The sequence below is a fragment of the Danio rerio genome, chromosome 10 (assembly GCF_052040795.2).
Source record: "Danio rerio strain M-AB ecotype USA chromosome 10, GRCz13ab, whole genome shotgun sequence".
NCBI classification, from domain to species: domain Eukaryota; kingdom Metazoa; phylum Chordata; class Actinopteri; order Cypriniformes; family Danionidae; genus Danio; species Danio rerio.
The window spans coordinates 20,695,363-20,714,154 of record NC_141030.1 but is presented as its reverse complement, the minus strand read 5'-3'; the positions used below and the strand labels follow the sequence as shown (position 1 = coordinate 20,714,154).

Genomic DNA, 18,792 nt, shown 5'->3' with positions numbered 1-18,792 from the left:
CACAAAAAATTCCATGGCACTTCTCACAAAGAGTAGAGGTGTTACCCCGTTGTCTTGGCTAAAGTCCCTCTATCAACCCTTACGATCATGGCCTCCCAATCATCTTTATCCACTGAATTGGATCTAACATTGTCTCTCCACTCCACTAATAGCTGGTGTGTGGTTTGCACACTGGCGCCGTTGTCCTGTGGCTGCCGTTGCATCATCCAAGTGGATGCTTCGCACTGGTAGTGGTTGGAGAGACCCCCCTTCATGATTGTGAAGCGCTTTGGGTGTATGGCCATACACAATAAATGCGCTATATAATTACACATTACACTACAAACATGTGTGGCCAAATCCTTAGTGCAGTTCCAAGAGAAGTTCAATTCAATCATTAGCTAATGCTTTGTCATAATTAAGATTCACTTAATATTTTGCTTGGTCACACTTTATTTTGATGGTCCGTTTGTTGAATTTAAGTTACATTGCATCTACATGCCAACTAGTTCTCATTAGATTATAAGTGGACTGTTAGGTTGGGGTTAGGGTTAATGTAAGTTGACATGTACTTGCAAAGTTTCTTATAGTCATTTAAATGTCTGTTTAGCAGCAGTATCAACAGATATTAAGCAGACAGTCTACTAATACTCAACTAGACCATCAAAATAAAGTCTTACCGCTTGTTTATATCACTCTGCTAATGCAAATTTTTCAGGGCTAATCAGTCGTACACAGTTTCCTCTCAATCTACTAGTTTTAAATATTGTTAATAATGATCTTTTCAAAATATCTTGTGTAAAGCACAACATCAACAGAGGCTGAGGGAACAAACAGTCTCTCTAGTGAATGAACTGTGGGTAAAATGGCTGACGCCTGCTCTGAATGACAGCCACTGAATTATTAAACACTGCTTGCTCCTCGCTAACACTAGCATGACCTGCGTTCTCTATAGCAGCTCAGTCCATATACATGCTATTTAGCATAGACTGACAGCAAAAGCTCAGACACACAGACACAGTGCCAGAAAACATGTTCCAGAACCATCTCATAGCTTCATCTGCTCCATTTTGATTTGATGTTTACATCAGGATTTCTTGTAGAAAATTGTTGTTGTTCACAAATGCCATGATGATCTCATGAGTATTATACTTTTTTTCTGTACTTTTATACTTTTTCAGTACTTTTGTTTTGTTTTTCAGTTTAAGTATTTATTTTTTTCTTCAGAATGTTTTTTTTATTTAAAACCATTTGCTGTGTATTGTGGAAACTACAATCTTTTTCAGTAACTTTTATAACCTGTTTTTGAAAGTTTGGATTTCCAGGTTTTCAGATTTTAAGACAACAAATTAAATTGAGTTTATAAATTTAGAAATGTTATAAATGAAGTACTCATAATTTTTTTATTAATACTGTAAACAATACTAAACAAACATTTACTCACTTTTGTAAGGAAACAGAATACCGTTTGAAATAATATAACTTTGTTTTTATTTTGAGTAATTTACCTATAATAAAACATTTAGCAATAATTAAAACCAATATCAGACAGGATTCATAAAGGTGTTGCAAACCCTTTAAGAATACAGAATATAATCACGTATTCATAGAATCCAATCATCATGTGCTGTAGTCTTATTTCTAAGACAACAGGTAAGGATTAACCTCACTGATGCTGATTTGAGGAAAGTCTTGACAAGCTTTTGTAAACTGAGCATGCTTTTTCAATTGTGGTTGGGTTTTCACCATTTTAACTATTAAAAGCCTTATTTAATTACCAAGTACAAAGTGATACATTTAAATAAAATCCATATAAACAGTTTTATTTCAATGTTTAAAGTCAACTTTAAAATGTTAAATTGTGTTTCTTTGTTAGCATGCTAACGGCTCCTGCAATCCTATTGGTGGATTTTAAAAGATTTGAAGAAATGGAAAAGAAATTGTCATTTTTTTCCGTACAGCATTGTGGTATCGTAAAATAAATACATCTGTTCACAATATTGCACTTTTACATAAAATATTAGAAAATTAAAACTATTAAGAAGTATTTAATTAATAAAAGAGTCACCACTAACGACACAGTCAGCATGTTGACTCCACATAAAGCTTCATTGTTTGCATGCTAATTGTAAAGCATAAATTTCTATTAAATGTTGATTTTACACAATTTGCTTCATTTTAAGTTCTGTTTAAGCTAGTATTAAATCTCTGTTTTTTATATTAACATGAAGGTTTCTAATAAAAATGATCAGTAAATCTGTGAAAAATAAACAGCCTATTCCTCTTTATCACATTATTTGCAAATATTCATACTTCTATGTAGCGTGTAGTTGTTTGCGAATGTAAAAATCTGCAAAATTTCAAACGTCTCTGTGCAAAATAAATGAATTTGTGCCTTATTAGTGTGGTTAAAACTACAATATTCACTCAGTTTAGAAAGACTCAGAAGCTATTTTTACTTTTAATAACATAAACTAGAATGTAATTTGTTCATAATAAACGGCAACTTTTTGTTGAATATTATTACTTTTATTATTTTACACAAGAAAGATCAGATAGAATAAATGGGTGACAAGCTCTATATCAAACAAAATATAATCACATATTCTTAGAATCCAATCATCATGTACTGTAGTTTTATTTCTAAAACCACAAGTAAAGATAAACCTCACTGTTGCTGACTTAAGGAAAGTCTTGACAAGCTTTTGTAAACTGAGCATGCTTTTTCAATCGTAGTTGTGTTTCTAATATTTAAACTATTAAAAGCCTTATTTAATTACCAAGTACAAAGTGATACATTTAAATAAAATCCATATAAACAGTTTTATTTGAATGTTTAAAGTCAACTTTAAAATGTTAAATTGTGTTTCTTTGTTAGCATGCTAACGGCTCCTGCGATCCTATTGGTGGATTTTAAAAGATTTGAAGAAATGGAAAAGAAATTGTCATTTTATCCATACAGCATTGTGGTGTCGTAAAATAAATACATCTCTTCACAATATTTTACATTTACATAAGATATTAGAATATTAAAACAATTAAAAAGTACTTTAAAAAGAGTCACCACTAACGACACAGTCAGCATATTGACTCCACATAAAGCTTAATTATTCAGTGTTTGAATATTAGTTGTCAGAAGATAGCTTTTCATTTACCATTGACTTTTATGCATTTTAGATCATATTTTAGTTCTGTTTAAACTGCTATTTAATCTATTTGCTATATGTTAATGTGAAGGCTTCTAGCAAAAAATAATCTGTAAAGCTCTGTGAAAAATAAACAGTCTATTTATCTTTATCACATTATTTGAAATCATTCATACTGTTTTGCAGCTTGTATTTGTTTGCGAATGTGAAAGATCTGCAAAATTTCAAACGTGCCTGTGCAAAATGAATACTATATTTTTAAAGCTAAAAAGAGAGTCAAATAAACTCACTCAACTTAGAAAAACTCAGAAGCCATTCTTATAATAACAGAAACTTGAATAAGATTTTTTTTTGTAGTAAGAAGTAACTTTCTATATAATGTTTTTGTCTTTAACACAAGAAAGATCACATAGGATCCAGAGTTGTGAACCCTATACGAATACAGAATATAATCACATATTCATAGAATCCAATCATCATGTGCTGAAGTCTTATTTCTAAAACAGGTAGGACAAACCTCACTGATGTTGATTAGAAAGAAGTCTTGAAAAGCTTTTGTAAACTGAGCATGCTTTTCAATCATGATTGTGTTTCTAACATTTAAACTATTAAAAGCCCTATTTAATAACTAATTACACATTTATTTAAAGTCCATATAAACAGTTTTATTTTAAAGTCAACTTCAAATGTTAAATTGAGTTTCTTTGTTAGCATGCTAACGGCTCCTGCGATACTATTGGTGGAGTTTGAAAGATTTAAAGAAATGGAAAAAGAAATTGCCATTTTATTCATACAGTATTGTGGTATCGTAAAATAAATACATCTGTTCACAATATTGCACTTTTATAGATATTAGAATATTCAAACTATTTTTTAAAACTTATTTTTTTTCTGTGTTTGAATGCTTGTTGTCAAAAGATACATTTCCACTTCCTTTATGCATTTTGGTTCATTCTAAGTTCTGTTTAAGCTAGTATTAAATCTCTATTCTATATGTTAATATGAAGGTTTCTATAAAAATGATCAGCAGTAAATATCTGTGAAAAATAAACAGTCTATTCCTCTTTATCACATTATTTAAAAATATTTGTTCTTTTATGCAGCGTGTAGTTGTTTGTGAATGTGTAAGATCTGCAAAATTTCGTACTTTTCTTTTTTATAGAAAGAAGTAACTTTCTAAAGAACATAATAATTTCTATTAACTAACGCAAAAAAAATCAGATACAGTCTAATACAACAAGAACAAGCTTAGGAATATGGGATGTATCATGGTCTAAACAGACTCAGGAAACACTCTCTACCTGATTTAAACATATCCCCCTTTTTTCTTTTTTTTCCTCTTACCTTTTTTATTAAATTTATTTATTTGTTTATTTTATTTATTTATTAATTCATTATTATTATTTTATTTATTTATTTATTTATTTGATTAATTTTTAAGGGAAAGGGTTGTTGGGAGGGAGAATGGGGGGTAAAAAGTTTGCTGTGCCTTCATGATTATTGTTCTGTAATTGCGTAATCTGTTGTGATATGCAAATTGAACAAAGTAATAAATATATTTTACAATAAAAAAAAGAAAAATCAGATAGGATTGATAAAGAGTCCTATATGAATACAAAGTATAATCACATGTTCATAGAATCCAGTTATCTTATACTGTAGTCTTATTTCTAATACAACAGATAAGGATAAACCTCACTCATGCTGAGTTATGGAAAATCTTGAAAAGCTTTTGTTAACTGGGCATGCTTTTTTAACCATGGTTGGGTTTCTAACATTTAAACTATTAAAAACGCAAGCCAATGTATTAATATATTTAATTAAAGTCCATATAAACAGTTTTTTCCCAGAGATGGGTTGCGGCTGGAAGGGCATCCGCTGCGTAAAAACTTGCTGGATAAGTTGGCGGTTCATTCCGCTGTGGCGACCCCGGATTAATAAAGGGACTAAGCCGACAAGAAAATGAATGAATAAATTAACAGTTTTATTTTTAAATGTATTTGTTAATCTTCAAGTATTTAACATTTCAAAGTTACCCTTCAAATGTCCCGCGATCCTATTGGGGGATCTGGAAAGCAGTTGTCTTTTTGCTATTTTTTTCACACAGCTTTGTGGTATCATAAAATAAGCACATGCATTACAATATTGCACATTTATATAAAATATTAGAATATTAAAAGAATATAAAAAATATTTATCCAAAAAGTCCCCGCTGGTGTGACTCTGTATAACGGCTGCATTTAAAACATACTTTTCAGTGCTGTATAGTAAGCTATAGTGCTCAAAAGATGAATTTCTATTTGCTGTTAAGTTTTACATGTTTAAGTTTAAAAAGTTTAAAAGTTAAAAGACATACTATAACTTTGAACAAGTAATATTAGAGAGATCAGATAGGATTTATAAAGGGGTTGCAAGTCATGTACATATACAGAACATAATCACATATTCATAGAATCCAATCATCATATACTGCAGTCTTATTTCTAAGACAACAGGTAAGGATAAACCTCACTGATACTGATTTGACAGCAGTCCTGACAAGCTTTGTAAACTGAGCATCCTTTTTAATCATGGTTGGGTTTCTAATATTTAAATTATAAAATTTGCAGGTCAGTTAGAAAGTGACATTTTTAAACTCCATATAAACAGTTTTATTGGATTGTTTTTAAAATAAACCTCAAATGTTAAATTCAGATTATTTCAGCTCTTAGCATGCTATAATGGCTCCTGTGATCCTATTGGTGAATTCTGAAAGCAGTTGTCTTTTGCTACTTCTTTGCATACAGCATTGTGGTATTGTAAATAAATACATGTTGAAAATATTGCACATCTATATCCATTATTATAATATTAAAACTATTAATGAATATTTTATAAATATTTATAATATTTTATAAAAAAAGTCTTCACTGAGATGACACACAGTCAGCATATTGGCTGCATCTAAAATGCCCTTTCCCCTGCTCTAGAATAAGTGTTTAAATTCATTAGACTTAAAATAAGACTTTAAAATAATAATAATAATATGAAAGGAAACTATATGACTTCCTACTAGATTTCGAAACGTGCAATACGTGGACTTTCATCATCCAACAAGGCCATGATGAGAAATTTTATGAATGTCAGTGACGTACACCAACGGAATTTAGTTCCGTAGGTCACTTTACAGTGACATCAGGGCAACATATGAGAATATGTTTACACTATACTGTATGTCTTATTTTGAAGGCTGTGACATGGTGGCTCAGTGGTTAGCACTGTTACCTAATAGCAATAAGGTTTCTGGTTCGAGTCCCGCCTGGGTCAGTTGGCATTTCTGTATGGGGTTTGCATGTTCTCCCTGTGTTTACATGGGTTTCCTCCGGGTGCTCCGGTTTCTCCCACAGTTTAAAGACATGTGCTATAGGTGAATTGAATAAACTAAATTGGCCATCGTGTATGAGTGTGTGTGAATAAACGTATACGTATGATTCCCATCTCTGGGTTGCGGCTATAAGGGCATCTGCTGTGTAAAACATATGCTGAATAAGTTGGCATTCATTCCGCTGTGGCAACCCCTGATGAATAAAGGGACTAAGCTGAAGGAAAATGAATGAATTTAAAATACTTTCTTTCCTACTGTTCTTATACAGTGTAATGGTTTATTTTCTTACGTGAAACATGCCGTTTATGGCCCTTAATTGGACTGAAACTGCAGAAGCATTTAAACTGACACGTTCTATATATAACATGCTTTTTATTCACAGTTAAGTACCTACACTGACAGTTTGCTATTCAGACAAATGTGAAAGTGTGAAAGCTGCAATGTAGTTAAAGAAACCTCTTATACTAAGAATTGTGACGTACGCCTCAGTGAACCGTTATATGAATATACATGTGAACACACAAAAGTTGCTGATTACATGAAAAGAAAATGATTAGAGGACCACAACACAAAACATTAGTATTAGATTTAAGTTTTCTTAAAAAACACACACACATCAATACATGCATAAAACATACACTGCATAATATTTCTATCTAAGGTGAAAAATATGCATTTAAAAAAATAGATCTGTGAATTTTTGTTAGTTGTCTGGTTTTATCAGCCTGATCTGTATTTTCAGTATTTTCTGCCTGTAGTTTTGTGGCAAATTCGCATAAATTCAGTCATTCAAAAAAAAACATGATTTTAAAAAGGAGGCATACAACCCAACACTAAAAAAAATATTCAAAGATTTAAAGATTTGCTAAAAAAGATTTACAAAAAAATTTACGTTAAGTGGTTTGAACTATTTATTTGGGCTAAATTAAAACAAATAAATAAGTTGAACATTACTACATTTTATTTGTTTGTTTAAACTCAACCCATATAATTTGTTAGCAACAGTTTTGCGGATATCACTTTTTTCAGTGAACCCTACTCCCAAACCCAACCGTCATTAGAGGATAAACTAATCATTCTAAATTGTACAAATGACACCAACAAATTAGCCTCTTAATTAAAAACTTACTAATTGCTGTGCTGTGTGACTGAGTGGTTTTACACATTTATCAGATAGGACTCATAACTGGGTGACAGAACCTTTAAGAATACAGATATAATCACACATTTAACTTAGTTAGTTGGTAGTCTTACTGCTATTCTATACGTTAATGCAAAGGTTTTTAGCAGAAATTGTCAGTAGCAAATGAAACAATCTTTTCTATTCATTCACGTTATTAGAAATAATTTTTTCTTTGATGCTGTGTACAATGCAGCTGTTTGATAATGTAATAATACAAGCTTTTTCACGTAGGCACAAAACATATGCGTAATAGCTTTTTTATTAAACACACTAGCAGTAGACATTGTCCTACAAACAACTGTTTATACTACAAAAATGTCATAGTTATTTTCCTTTAATAACAAAAAATTCAAAGCTGCTTTTTCTAGTTGAACTTACTTACGACATAACAAAAATCAGAGGTGATTCATAAATGGGTGACAAGCCCTATACACAGAATATTACCAAATATTCATAGAATCCATTCATTGTGTGCTATAGTTTTATTTCTACGACAACAGGTAAGAAAAAACCTTACTGATGTTGATTTGTGGAAAGTCTTGAAAAGCTTTTGTAAACTGAGCATGCTTTTTCAATCATGGCTGGGTTTCTAATGCTTAAACCATTAAAAGCACAAGCAAATTATACAGCTATACATTTAATAATTAACTCCATATAAACTGTTTTATTTGAACGTTTTAAATTATACTTGAAATGCTACATTCTGATTCTTTCAGCTCTTATATTAGGAGCTAACAGCTCCTGCAATCCTATTGGTGGATCTTGAAAGCAGTTGTCTTTTGCTATTCTTTCTTGATTACAGCATTGCGGAGTTGTAAAATAAATACACCGGTTCACAGTATTGCACATTTCTATAAGATATTACAACAATTAAAAAGTATTTAATTAAAAAAAAAAAGTTACCACTGCGAAGCATGTATTGATAATTTAACAAAACAGACTGATAAATTTCTATTTGCTGTTGAGTTTTACACATTTGAGTTAGTTTTACCGCTATTCTGTACAATCATGCAAATGTTTCTAGCAGAAAACAATCCTTTCTATTCATTCACATTATTTGAAAAAAAAAATTTCTTTGATGCAGTGTTCAATGATTTGTTTGATAATGTAGTAATACAAAATTTCTCACTTGTGTGCAAAACATGTCATAATAGTTTCTTTCTAGCACACCCTGCTGAAAACATTTTCACACAAGTATTTGTTTACAAAATGCACTAATATTTTTGTGTAATAACATCAAATCAAAAGTTGTTTTCAATTTAATATATACATAACCAAACAAAGATCAGACAGGATTCATAAATGGGTGACAAGCCCTATATGAATACAGAGTATAATCATGTATTCATAGAATCCAATCATCATGTGCTGAAGTCTTAATTCTAAGACAACAGGCAAGGATAAACCTCACTGATGCTGATTTGAGGGAAGTCTTGAAATGCTTTTGTAAACTGAGCATGCTTTTTCAATTGTGGTTGTGTTTCTAACATTTAAACTAAACGCAAGCCAATTATAAAGCAAAACATATATTTAAAGTCCATATTAACAGTTTTATCCTAATGTTTTAAAGTCAACTTCAAATGTTAAATTGAGTTTCTTTGTTAGCATGCTAATGGCTCCTGCGATACTATTGGTGGATTTTGAAAGCAGCTGTCTTTTTGCTTTATTTTTTTTTTCACACAGCATTGTGGAATTGTAAAATAAATACAAATACTTATTTATAAATACATTCCCAATATTGTACATCTCTATAAAATATTACAACAATTAAAAAGTATTTCATTTAAAAAAGAGTTACCACTGCATACCAAGCATGTGTTAATAAGTTGATAAAACAGACTGATAAATTTATATTTACTGTTGAGTTTTAGACAGTTCAGTTAGCTAGCTGGTAGTTTTACTGCTATTCTGTACAATAATGCAATAAAGGTTTCAGAAATTGTCATGAGCAAATGTTTATGAAACAATCTCACATTATTTGAAAATATTTCTTTTTTTGTTTTAGTGTACGATGCAGTTGTTTGATAATGTAGTAATAAAAATTTCCCACTTTTGTGTAAAACATATGTCATGACAGTTACTTTCTAGGATACCCTGCCAGAAAGCATTGCCATACAAACATTTGATTACATGACAAAAATACACTACTACCTTCCTTTGTAAACATAATATTAAATGCTTTTACAGTTTACTTTACCTAGAACAAAACAAAGACCAGACAGGATTCATAAATGAGTGATATACCCCAATTTAACACAGAATAAAATATAAAAGGTATTCTTAGAATCCAATCATCATATACTGTAGACTTATTTCTAAGATTACAGGCAAGGATAAACCTCACTGATGCAGATTTGAGGAAAGTCTTGAAATGCTTTTGTAAACTAAGCATACTTTTTCAATCATGGTTGGGTTTCTAATATTTAAACTATTAAACACACAAGCCGAGTATATACTGTAGCGATAGATTTCTTGATTTACTCAATATAAACATTGTTATTTGAATGTTTAAAGTATACTTGAAATGTTAAATTCAGATTCTGTCATCTCTGCCATTATCATACTAATGGCCTCTGCGATCCTATTGGTGGATCTTGAAAACAGTTGCCTTTTTGCTATTTCTTAGCATACAGCATTGTGGTATATAAAAATAAAAACATGTATTCACAATATTGCACATTTATGTAAAATATAAATACTATTAATACAACAACAACAACAACAAAAAAAAAAAGCATTGAATTAAAATATTGTCACCACTGACGTGACACACAGTCAGCATATATATACACAGTCAGCATTATATCGTATGGCTTTAAATGGTGTATTTAAAGAAAAGGAATGAGATTCAATTAAACAATATTTAAAATATTCTAGTTTCTAGCTTATTCTGACTTCTTTGACATGTTTTATGTTGTAGTTCTAACTGAAATGTGTTAAGCTTAGTATTGGAGTGTTGTACCTTATTGCAAATGTTTCTACAATAAATAATCAGCCACAGATGTTTTTGAAACAAATCTATTCTGTTCCAGCACATGATTTGAAGATATGTACTTTCCAACTGCTTGTAAATGTATTGGTCTGCAAAGTTTAAAGTTTAAGTTCTAATTCTGAACTCTCTGCCGTTTATTCTTATGTTAGTTCATAGCAAACTTACATTTTATGGTCTTTATTAGCTGCCCATGAACAATGTCTACTGTAGTCTACACTGTAAAAATATCTGTTAATTAGCAGTTTTTTATATATTTTGTGATTCGCAAGTGTTTTTCGTTTATTTACGGTTGAATGGGATTATGGGAGCTTGACCTCTGCTCTGTTGACCTTTGATGCTGAAAAATCTACTCTACAGTTTAACAGTGACTTACTGACATTTTAGTAGTTTGACATAACATATAGGAAATAATATGTAGACAACTAATTCTGTAAAATAACAGAAAATGTACAGGCAGTTTATCACAAGGTTTTTGTACTTTTGAAGTAAAAGGATGATGAGAAAAGGATAAACGTTGGTCCATGCTGGGACGGATTGGAAGGCAGAAATCCAAATCCATCAGTGCCATAATATACAACACCACTCAAACAATATATCGCTTTAAACTATTAAACATATTAATTAAAGTCACTTTTTCCAACTTTTCAAGATTAAAAGTCGTTGGAAGAAAGAGCAAGGTCCCATAAAGCAATTCAAAAGCAGGAATAAATGGGGAAAAGTAAAAACATAAGTCACAAAATACAGAAAACTGCTTATTTAAGGATGTTTTTACATCGCCCCAAACACTGTAGTTGTAAAGGAAGCCTGGGAGAGTTAGTTTTGCGTTGTCGATTTGTTGAGTTGAGGCCGTTTTCATTCATGCAAATTAGGATGTTGACACAAATTAATAGAGGAAAAACAATGCCATACGCTGTTCTGTTCATATCGCATGTTCAAAAGTGCTGAGCAAGAGCTCATATGCAGATACAGTGAGGGATGTTTGCGTTCCGTCATGTACCATAAGCTGTAGACCAATCGCAACAGACTGTGACTTGACCTGCCCAATCAGAAAAGATCAGACGCTCAGAAATGTGGGGTTTAAAGAAACCAGATCCTTGAATGAACCATTTTAGAGCTCAAAAGAAAAGAGATGATACTGCAATGTGTATTATGACAAAAAAAAACTGACCTTCAGTAGAAGGTCCTATCGTAAACCTATTGTATGAGACTGAATCAGCAAACTTGGCATAATAAAAATAGCATAATGGGGCACATTTGATATGTACTGATATCCACACATACATAAACAGGCTTAGACGTATTGAATTGGAGATATTGTGTATAGTGCACAATCATGAATGGGATGCCTGTGACTGCACATGTGGGATTTGCTGTGGCTATGAGGGCAGGGCTCAGGACTCGGACGTGAACAGCTGATAGTATCGCTGGCGCAGGACATGATGCCCTCTTGCTGACTGTCTCACTGCACAGGTGGAATGTGTCCAACGAGAGAGTGAGAGAGACGGGCAGTCAGTCTGATGGGAGAGATGTGCTTGTGGAATGTGCTGGGTGGTACCTGTGTGTGTTTTTGTTGTGTGTATGTGTGTGTGTGTCTATTTGTGGGAGTGAGTGGGGTATGAGGACTGGAATGTTCTAGATGTTTTGATGACTGTGCGTCCATCTGTTTTCTGCTTGTAATCAGAAATGGCTCCATAAAGAGGCTTTAATGTTCAAAAACCAGTATGAAAGGCTCTTTATTGGGTTAAAAGTTGTTTAGATTATTCACAATTAGACTAAATGGTTCCTTAGGAACTGATGTTGTTGTTTGTGGGATTGTTCTATGGCTTCTTTTTGAAAATGCCATCCTGTTTCAAACCTTTCTTTTTAAGAGTGTAGTTGATATTTTCTGTAATTATAATGATTTTTAGTCACACAATGGTGTATTTTTAACCCTGCAAGACCCAAATGTAGTAAATAATGAGCAGTATGAAAAATAAAGACGTGTATGAATATATCCATTAACATTTTTGTTGATATAAGAGTGATAAAAAAATTTATTAGTAAATGTTATGAAGCAGCTTAAATTGACTCACTGTTGATTCTATGTTGACTTTAGACCCCCTTTCAGTTTTCAGCATTATTTTTCAATCAAATTTTCAAATTACAGTTTTTAAATTCTTTGTTAAAGCATTATGAGACACAAACCAAACCAAGCAATTGCTTGAAAAATCACAACATAATAACCATTGATTTAACAATAACTTACTGGAAATCGGACAAATAAAGGTACAACAAGACTCTGTACTGCACAATAAATTGTTTCAGCATCGATATCACAGTGTGCTCATTCGCTATAGACACATCACGAGTACACGCAATGTTGATTCTGGATTATAATTTATCATTTTGCAAGTGTTTTTTTCAGGGCCTGTGACTGTGTAAGGGTTTTAAAAGCATTCAGGCATAAGAAAATGTACCGTTTGTAGTTTTGACAAATAATAACAATTCATTTTATTGAATTGTTTATATAACGAGTACTGTGCAGTCATATTTTACATTTGATTATTCAGTTTATTTATACAATTTATTTTAGGTTTACTGATGAATACAAGTATGTAAAAATAGGGTTTTAAGAGACTACTCGGTCATTCAGAGTGCTACATGGAAGTGAGTGGGACTAATAAGCTGTTTTGACATATTTGCTCAGTATTTGACAGTATACAGCATATTGTAGTTTTTACAGTTAAACATAATTATTTACAAATACTATGACATAATATTCCCAGCTCTGTCTAATGGGGGATCATAACAATTAAACATTTTTCTAAGTTTCTAAGTCATGCTTTTTACCTCAAGTATAATTACTTTCACAGACACCATCGATTAAGCCCATGCAGATCGCTTGATAACTACAAACCTGCTAACAAAAGAGCTACATATCCAATCATGCACCACTCACACGCACCTGTTCCAGTTGCCATTGATTACACACACTCACACAGCCAGAGGATAGTTAAAAACTGATTACAGGGACTATATACACAGCACATACGCACACCTCTGGGCTGAGTTTAGTTATACTGTCTTTGTGAACATTATGGTGCAGTTTCTCTTGCCTTGCTTTGTCCCTTGCCTTGTTTGTTTGTTTACATATTCTGCTGCATGCCTATACTGATCATTTGCCTGTGGATTGACCACGACTCTGGATTTCCTGTATACAACTGTTTGCCCTGTTTCTCTGTTTAAAAAACCCTGCGTATGGATGCGCACTCCTTTGTCAGCATCCACTTCATATTACACAGTAAATATTTGAATCAATAATTAACATGGTAATATAGAAATCCAAGTATCACCAAAAAATTGTATTCCAGTTTTTCATGTATTTTGAAAACCTCTTTTAAAAATCTTTTATATATTTTAAAAAGCTATTTTTTTCCATGTTATTTAGTTTATTTTATTCTTAATTATTATTTATGATGTACGTTTAATGATTTTTTTTATCATTCATTTAAAAGATCTCTTAAAACTCTGGGAAATCACAAAAATGTTAAATTTTGTTAAATTAATAGACTATTTATCTAATTTCATGAGCTGTTTTTTTTTTTTTTTTTTGGGCAATTATGAATTCCCACCCATATCTCTTTAACAACCATATTATGGCATAAGCAAATGGGATCATATGAATTCACATGAATTAGCAAGCACTTCATCTAAATATATTGTGTTGGATCAACAAAAGGGAATCATTTATCAACTTCATGAACTTAGAAATTTAAGTTGTCCTTTAAAATGTATTTTCCTGTGGGGAAAACGAATTGAGTTTTTACTTCCTTAAACAGTTTTCTCAGATGCTCCCTTGTTATCACCCAATCAATAACCCTGCCCCCAAACTCATGCTATTAGTTGAGCTGTTGAGGTGCAAGGCATTTTTCAGATCATGTTAGAACTGTCCTTAAAAATTACCCAAAAGCAAGGCTTTTAGTTATCTCTTCAAATTAAACTAGGATTAAAGAAGATTGTATTATAACCTTAAAAACACAAGGTATGGCCAAGTGTATTTGTGTCAAGGTGGTGCTAGAACGTGCTGGAATGTGATGTCTTGACAATGCGATAAGACTGTGGATGGACTCAAGAATGTTGTCGACTCTTATCCAGTGCATTGAGTTATTAAGCCCATAATTGTGTCTTTTTTCAACACATATTTCTGTCTTTGATGTTTTAGAGAAACTACTCAATGCCTTTTTAATGAATGCACTAGTTATTTGGCTAGTATTTTTTCTTTAAAAAGTTCATTACTTGAGAAGTAAAATTATATAAGGTCTTAGTTTCCAATAAATTAAAAAATAAATAAATGAACTATCAAGTGAATATATGTGTGTAAAATTAAAGATAATACTGTTTTCCAAAAAATATTATTTGTATTAAATTAATAACAATAAAATAATAATAATAATAATAATAATAATAAATATTATCTAACAATACAAATATTTAAAAGGGAAAATTTGATTTATTTTTACCTCAAGTAACTTTTTTTTTTGTTTTAGTCATAAACGTGTTGTTGTTGTTTTTTTTTATATATATTTTTTGTCAAACAAAACTTGAACCTACATTTTATTTCCTAAAAACATATATAACATAATAAAAAAATTAACCCAGTGGTTGTGCTTGTCAATATTTGACCCAAATTGTAACAGTTGTGCATTTTTTGAGTGTTGGTTTCAGTTAACCTGATAAAAAAAAGAAAGAAAAAAACAAGAGAAGGAAATAAGTTCTTTCGTGTGTATATATATATATATATACAGTATATATATATATATATGGATAGATAGAGGAATAGTGAAGACTGTAATGACATTTCACTCATCTACACATTCTTGTATATACCATCTTGTTTAGTTGTATGATATTTCAAAGCAATTTAATAATACATATCACTAAAGTGTCGAGATATATGCAGTGTTACATTTTTGAATTAATAAAAAAATGCTTGCTAACTTCTTAAACATCTTCCCTTAGCATGTATTTTGGTGCAGATTTCCTCATCAGTATATTGTCGAGAGTAATTTGAGTGATTTGCTGTGTCGTGGTCCTCCTCTCTGCCACTGTTCATCATGTTTTGTGCTGACAGGGTCGAACACACACATGATTTCATTAAGTGCAGCAGTGCAGTGCAGCAGACAGTTGGCCTGTTTTAATATGTTCTCTCTCTCTCTCTCTCTCTCTCTCTCTCTCTCTCTCTCTCTCTCGCTCGCTCTCTCATGAGCCTCTTACATAACCAAGGAGCTTGTCTTATCAAATATGAAATTCTGTGTTTGATGCTAGCAGAGAGCGTCCTGTCAAACAAACATTGTTGAAACAGCACTGAAGTGTTTTACACTCACTGAAATAATAGAATATTAGTGGACAGTCAACTCGCAGTTACAACAAGAGCTTTTTAGCGCTTACAAAAATGTTCTATGTATTTTGTGTGATCATTATCCATTCAGTTGTCAATGAATCAACATTTTTTTACAAGAAAATAGAAAAGACTACCAACATGTTAAACCATGTTTTAGACATGTTAAATGCATATTAAAAGATGCTAGCAACTTACTAAAATGTGCTAGCAAAGAATTAAGACACATGCTAAAATATTCATTATTTTTCTTCCGGCTTAGTCCCTTTATTCATCAGAGATTGACACAGCGGAATGAACTGCCAACTTATCCAGCATATGTTTTACACAGCGGATGCCCTTCCAGCCAAAACCCAGTACTGGGAAACATTCATACACTCCTGCATTCACACACATACTGTACACTATGGCAATTTTAGCTTATTCAATACACCTATAGTGCATGACTGTGGGGGAAACCAGAGCACCTGGAGGAAACCCACATGAACACGAGGAGATTATGCAAACTCCACACAGAAATTCCAAGTGACAGAGCCGGGACTCAAACCAGCAACCATCATGCTGTGAGGCGACAGTGCTAACCACTGAGCCATCATGCTGCCCATATAAACATGCTAAACGTCTTTTGATAAAGAAGAAATCTACAGTTTGCTAAAGCTTAAAGATGGTAGCAACTTTACAAAATACTGAATCCCAACATTGTTAAAACATGCTATTCTAGCATAATTGCAATATTTTTCTGTTAGACTGTGTGACCTTTTCAAAAGTTCAAACTTCAGGCTTCCACTTAAAACATCAGACTACTTCAAACTTTAAAACAAACTAAAACTTAAAGCTTTTAAAACTACTGTCAAGCCAACCTCTTAATGATGTTGTCATGATTAAAGGTGCAGTTGGTGATCTGCTTAAATGCTAACCGGTTAGCATAATATCTTTGAAACACAGTCCCACCCCTGCAATCCAGAGCCACACCTCCTGAAATCAGGAACGCGTACATTAAAGATGACAGAGACCCACTTGATCATGTGATTTGCCAGATATAAAACTTTATAAACTTTATTAAAGGCTAAACTTGTCATAATGTGCAATATTTCATGCATGCAAGGATTGCTGATTTCACTCTCTAACACGATTTGTCCTAAAGAGACTATTGTATGCTTAGTGGTTGGCCGGTGGGGTGCAGGGATCATATTTATTACTAAGAAATACTTACATTCTATTTCAGGCTGAATATTCAGAGTAGCATGGTGAACAGTATAGGGAGGCTGTCATTGTTCAAAAATGAACCAATGTGAATATAAAACCACCTTCACCACAGTAAAGCAGGCTAGGCGGAATAGCACTATTTACTAATGAATTGTTGTTAAACTAAATAAAAATCTACATGATCAATGCTGTAAAAGGACCTTATGAAACAAAAAATAGTACCATCAATCTTTCTCCTGAAGATTTCAGTGGCTGAACAACACTTCTGTGCATATAACCCATACACAACACAACACAATCTACATCAGCTTTGCGTGACTACAACAGTTTTAAAACAGAACATTACCTGTCTAAAAGAAATACTTCAGCCATGGTGGCTTCAGCGTGCAAAAGTAACTCCAATATTGGTTCAGGATTTTTAAAAGTTTCGATTGTGCATTTGTTTTTACTGCTCTATTTCTTGTGTGCAGCTGACCGTGCATGCACGCACAAAATGGCAGACCTCTGTGAACGGCTGTGCAGATGTACAAATCTACATTTACCTACAAACAGTTTGAGCTTCTTATCAGAATTATGGGAATTGTCTGCCTGACAGTATTTAATTTGATGGACATTTATTTTTAGTTTTATGCCTTACCCAGACAATGAAAATACATATAAATACATTTAAATCATTTACTTTAATCATTACTGTTGAAATGTGGAGACTTTTGACCAGCACAACAAAACAGGTTTCTGGAGACAATCACCTACTGCACCTTAACATTTTATCCAGTTTAATGTGTTTCTGTTCCAACTGGTTTTTAAGTTTACTAGCAGTTTCTGTGATGCTTTTTACTTCAACTATGATAATAGTAAATATTCTAATTAATAATTAATATGGTAATGTATAAATCCAAGTATCTTATAAGCCCCTTTTGGGGACATAAAATATCTTTTATATATCATTTTTTGGGAAGCAAATTTTTTATTTTATTTTATTTATTTTATTTTTAATTAATCAGTCATGCTGTAAGTTTCATGTTTTTATCATTCATTTAAAGATCTCTTAAAATAAAACTTTTTATCTCATCTGATCAAAATTATTTCCGTTATTAAATTAATCAAATTAAGCAAATTGATTCATTTTTCAGGGTGGCGCAGTAGGTAGTGCTGTCGCCTCACAGCAAGAAGTTTGCTGGTTCGAGTCTCGGCTGGGTCAGTTGGTGTTTCTGTGTGGGGTTTGCATGTTCTCCCCGCGTTCGCATGGGTTTCCTCCGGGTGCTCTGGTTTCTCCCACAGTCCAAAACATGTGGTATAGGTGAGCTGAATAAGCTAAATTGTCTGTAGTGTATGTGTGTGAATGAGTGTGTATGGATGTTTTCTCAGTGATGGTTTGCAGCTGGAAGAGCATCTGCTGCATAAACCATATGCTGGATTAGTTGGCGGTTCACTCCGCTGTGCCGACACCAGATTTATAAAGGGACTTAGCTGAAAAGAAATTGAATAAATAAATGAACGAATAACTCCAAACTAATTATTTTACACCAGTCGCTTATATTTATT

At 32.3% G+C, this 18,792-nt stretch overlaps 1 protein-coding gene, 6 non-coding genes and 2 pseudogenes across 7 annotated transcripts in view; 1 reads left to right on the top strand and 8 right to left on the bottom strand.

Annotated features, from left to right (window-relative positions):
• The window catches only part of rnf208 (ring finger protein 208), a 35,583-nt gene that overhangs the window by 4,215 nt on the left and 12,576 nt on the right, over positions 1–18,792 (top strand). The window lies entirely within an intron of this gene.
• Positions 1,523–1,655, bottom strand: LOC137496628 (U8 small nucleolar RNA). Its single transcript, XR_015501697.1, has one exon. It is a non-coding gene; the product is annotated as a U8 small nucleolar RNA (small nucleolar RNA).
• Positions 2,530–2,657, bottom strand: LOC147842024 (U8 small nucleolar RNA). Its single transcript, XR_015501701.1, has one exon. It is a non-coding gene; the product is annotated as a U8 small nucleolar RNA (small nucleolar RNA).
• On the bottom strand, positions 3,530–3,653 carry LOC137496632 (U8 small nucleolar RNA; annotated as a pseudogene).
• Positions 4,706–4,830, bottom strand: LOC147842023 (U8 small nucleolar RNA; annotated as a pseudogene).
• On the bottom strand, positions 5,511–5,643 carry LOC137496630 (U8 small nucleolar RNA). Its single transcript, XR_015501699.1, has one exon. It is a non-coding gene; the product is annotated as a U8 small nucleolar RNA (small nucleolar RNA).
• On the bottom strand, positions 8,067–8,195 carry LOC137496634 (U8 small nucleolar RNA). Its single transcript, XR_015501703.1, has one exon. It is a non-coding gene; the product is annotated as a U8 small nucleolar RNA (small nucleolar RNA).
• LOC137496631 (U8 small nucleolar RNA) lies at positions 8,957–9,089 on the bottom strand. Its single transcript, XR_015501700.1, has one exon. It is a non-coding gene; the product is annotated as a U8 small nucleolar RNA (small nucleolar RNA).
• On the bottom strand, positions 9,886–10,022 carry LOC137496633 (U8 small nucleolar RNA). The gene has a single exon (XR_015501702.1). It is a non-coding gene; the product is annotated as a U8 small nucleolar RNA (small nucleolar RNA).